The sequence below is a fragment of the Barbus barbus genome (assembly GCF_936440315.1).
Source record: "Barbus barbus genome assembly, chromosome: 40".
NCBI lineage: Eukaryota > Metazoa > Chordata > Actinopteri > Cypriniformes > Cyprinidae > Barbus > Barbus barbus.
In genome coordinates, this window is record NC_136718.1 from 14,908,137 (window position 1) to 14,912,838 (window position 4,702).

Genomic DNA, 4,702 nt, shown 5'->3' on the forward strand with positions numbered 1-4,702 from the left:
AGTTTAATACTGGTCTTCATTGTATTTCCTGTTCTCAGAGGAAACTGACTTAAAAGGATTCCATGTATAATCTGGGATCCAAAGAGACGTGTGTATGGTGATGTCAGAGGGATGGATACCCTTTTAAGGGCATAGTTTTGGTTTTGTAACTGAGCACAGAATGTTCCAATTACTATCCCTCCATGAAGTAAACGCTTTGTTTTACTACAAATTGTCTGTTGGTGTTATAAACACTTGTATGTTTTTGTGAACAATTTTCACAGCACTTTTTTGTCATGCAACAACTGGCAATGCAAAAAGAAAAAAGAAATCCAATTATTTGATATGTGAGGGGCTGTATTACAATAATTACAGCATGTAACTAGCCAAATAAATAAGTATCAGCGTACAAAACAATTGGGCCTAGCAGTATTTTAAAAGGACTAATTCACCCAAGGATTTGCAGAAAATGTACTCTGCATCTGTATGTGTATTTCTTCATCCAAACAGATTTGAAGAAATTTAGCAATTAAATCACTTGCTCACCAGTGGATCCTCTGCAGTGAATGGGTGCCGTCAGAATGAGGGTCAAAAGAGCTGATATAAACATCACAAAAATCCAGAAGTGATCAAAGTGACTCCGGTCCATTATTTAATGTCTTATGAAGCAAAAAAGCTGCACGTTTGTAATGAACAAATACATGATGATGTTTTTAACGTAAAATTGAAGTCCTCTATTTATAATCTTGCTTTCTCCACTGGAGAAAGTTGTCTTGTCTGAATCAGTAGGGAAATAAGCATAGATCAAGCAAAGCACTGTGAAAGCAGTCTAAAACAGTTCTAAACAAATACATTTGTGGATTTTGATACAAAGGAAGCATAATTATGGATTATGGGATCATCCTTTTTTGTCCAAAACCAACGTTCAAGTTCCTAATGATGGATTTTGTTACACACAGCTTTTCATTTTACAAGACATTAGTATACTGGAATCATGTGCATTATTTGTGCTGTTTTTATCAGCTGTTTAGACTCTCATTCTGACAGCACCCATTCACTCCAGAGGACCCACCGGTGAGCAAGTGATGAATGCTAAATTTCTCCAAATCTGTTCTGATAAAGAATCAAATCATCTACATCTTGGATGGCCTGAGGATGAGTAAATTTTATTTTTGGGTAAACTTTTCCTTCAATATTGAAGTCTTCTAAACAATCTTTTGTACAGATCAGTTTGTGAAGAACTTCAGCTCATTTGTTCATACAGTCCAGATCCCAGATGATAACCTCATCACCATATATGCTTTGGCTGGAATGAGATTCTTTCCTGAGTTGTGTTTTGACTTCAACAAACCTTTAATCCTAATTTATGCCGTAAATCTAACTTTCATTTTAAATGTCTGTGGTGTATTCTTCAAATAGCTGCCTGGACCAGTAATCATGGTGGTAGGCCTGGGATATTATTTGTGACCTCCTGATGTATTTGCTATATGGCTTCTTCTTTTTCTCATTTCAACTCCAGCGAAGACTAACAACAGTAAGTTGCACCTCAACAAAAATGTATAGATGAGAAGTAATTGTGTAAACCTTTACATGATTTTTTTGACAAAGAGGTCAATTTGGGTCTGTCGTCTAATCTGTTTTCTGATTTCATGAATCATATCTTTTTTGACAATCAATTACTTAAATGAAGATCAGCTCACATTTATAGTCAAATGATACAGGTCTACAGATAACAGAAAATGATTTCAGAGTGTATTTACTGTATTTATGCTCAATTACTCTTAAAGAGACCCCACTTTCAACCTTGAATTTATTTATGTGATTCTTTATTTTTTGTTTCTGGACTATATCACAAGGATTCAGCAAAGGCATTTTCGTTTTAAAATGCAAAATAAATATATATTTAGATAAACATCTGTGTCAATAGATTATTTTTAACTTATTTACAGTATATTTTGTGTGTTTTCATTTACTCTAAGCCTTTATATATGTACAGTGTGTCAAAGCAGCTACTGCTACAAAATATTTTCTTAATCAGTTCTTGTTTTTAGCAACAGTTTAACCATTCTGAAAAGAAGATACATTTAATTGATTTGCATGATATGCCTTTTTAGTGGTTTATGTTTCCGACTAACCGGAAAATTATTTTTTCTTATTTTAAGCAAAAATACTGATTAAGAAAACAATTTTTACAGAGTATCAGATGACAGGATCGGTAAATACTTATACTGTACATCAGTTAAATTCAAGGCACTGTATAACCTGATATAATTTTAATTTATCTTCCTTTACCATCTTCTCATAGTCATACTTATTTTTATTCTCACACAACTTTAAATAAGCTTTTAAGTGCTTTATATACAATTTGACTGTTATTGAGGAACTGAAAGTGTTGCTGCTTTGCACACTGCTGGCGTTCCACTAAATAAAACCATTTTTATTTCCTCAGCCTTATTCAATATGCCTCATTAAATATACACATTTGTCAAAATACGTTCAGTTTTATACCTGTACCTTTTGTACTGAATGTGTACAAAAGGCATTTATCAGTTACTTGTCCAATAAGGAATGTACAGTGGTGTGAAAAAGTGTTGGCCCCCTTCCTGATTTTTTATTTTATTGCATGTTTGTCACACTTTAATGTTTCAGATCATCAAACAAATTTAAATATTAATCAAAGATAACACAAGTAAACACAACATGCAGTTTTTAAATGAATGGGTTTTTTTTATGAAGAGAAAACAAAATCCAAACCCATATGGCCCTGTGTGAAAAAGTGTTTGCCCCTAAACTGTGGTTTATCACACCTGAGTTCAGTTTCTCTAGCTACAGCCAGGCCTGATTACTGCCACACCTGTTTGCAATCAAGAAATCACTTAAATAGGACCTGCCTGACAAAGTGACGCAGACCAAAAGATCCTCAAAAGCTACACATCATGTTGCGAGCCAAAGAAATTCAGGAACAAATGAGAAAGAAAGTAATTGAGATCTATTAGTCTGGAAAAGGTTATAAAGCCTATTTCTAAAGCTTTGGGACTCCAGCAAACCACAGTGAGAGCCATTATCCACAAATGGCAAAAACATGGAACAGTGGTGACCCTTCCCAGGAGTGACCGGTCGACCAAAATTACCCCAAGAGCGCAGCGACGACTCATCCAAGAGGTCACAAAAGACCCCACAACAACATCTAAAGAACTGCAGGCCTCACTTGCCTCAGTTAAGGTCAGTGTTCATGACTCCACCATAAGAAAGAGACTGGGCAAAAATGGCCTGCATGGCAGAGTTCCAAGACGAAAACCACTGCTGAGCAAAAAGAACATAAAGGCTCGTCTCAGTTTTGCCAGAAAACATCTTGATGATCCCCAAGACTTTTGGGAAAATACTCTGTGGACTGACGAGACAAAAGTTTAACTTTTTGGAAGGTGTGTGTTCCATTACATCTGGCGTAAAAATAACACAGCATTTCAGAAAAAGAACATCATACCAACAGTAAATTATGGTGGTGGTAGTGTGATGGTCTGGGGCTGTTTTGCTGCTTCAGGACCTGGAAGACTTGCTGTGATAAATGGAACCATGAATTCAGCTGTCTACCAAAAAATCCTGAAGGACAATGTCTGGTCATCTGTTCGTGACCTCAAGCTGAAGCGAACTTGGGTTCTGCAGCAGGACAATGATCCAAAACACACCAGCAAATCCACCTATGAATGGCTGAAGAAAAACAAAATGAAGACTTTGCAGTGGCCTAGTCAAAGGCCTGACCTGAATCCTATTGAGATGCTGTGACATGACCTTAAAAAGGCGGTTCATGCTCGAAAACCCTCCAATGTGGCTGAATTACAACAATTCTACCAAGATGAGTGGGCAGAAATTCCTCCACAGCGCTGTAACAGACGCATTGCAAGTTATCGCAAACGCTTGATTGCAGTTGTTGCTGCTAAGGGTGGCCCAACCTGTTATTAGGTTTAGGGGGCAAGCACTTTTTCACACAGGGCCATGTGGGTTTGGATTTTGTTTTCCCTTCATAATAAAAAAACTTCATTCAAAAACTGCATGTTGTGTTTACTTGTGTTATCTTTGATTAATATTTAAATGAGTTTGATCTGAAACATTAAAGTGTGACAAACATGCAAAAAAATGAAAAATCAGGAAGGGGGCCAACACTTTTTCACACCACTGTATATATCACTTTTAGTCCTGGATTTTTCAGTTTGGCATGGATTTGAACTGTCCCCTGGATGCATTTTCCATGCATGAATCGCATAAATCATGTTCTTCCTCAGTCCTTGCCATGAAAGCTCTGACTCTGGAGAAGACTTACGGCAGAAAGACTGATAAATGGGATGAAACAGCTGACTGTGGGGTTAAGGCCTTGATCTCTTCTTCCTCTGCAGTTAAGACGTTTATCTCCATCTCACACATAATAGTGGACAATAGTGTTTAATAAATTATTTCAATTTTCCTTAGAGTTTAATTAAGGTTATGACAGTCAGTAAGCTGTTCTTTATCCTGTTTGATGAGACGGCAAAGATCAGTCTCATACTCAAGAGGTTCATTTTTGGTCATAAATTGGTCCTGTTTGGTCATTAATAAGCCACTCTTCACAGTTGACTTGGTTAGATGTGGAAATATCTCATGACAACATGTCTTCCACATGTGTAGGACAGATACACCCGCATAAATCGCCGTCTCTGCTGACACTCAATTTTGGTTTATTCTGTAGGGG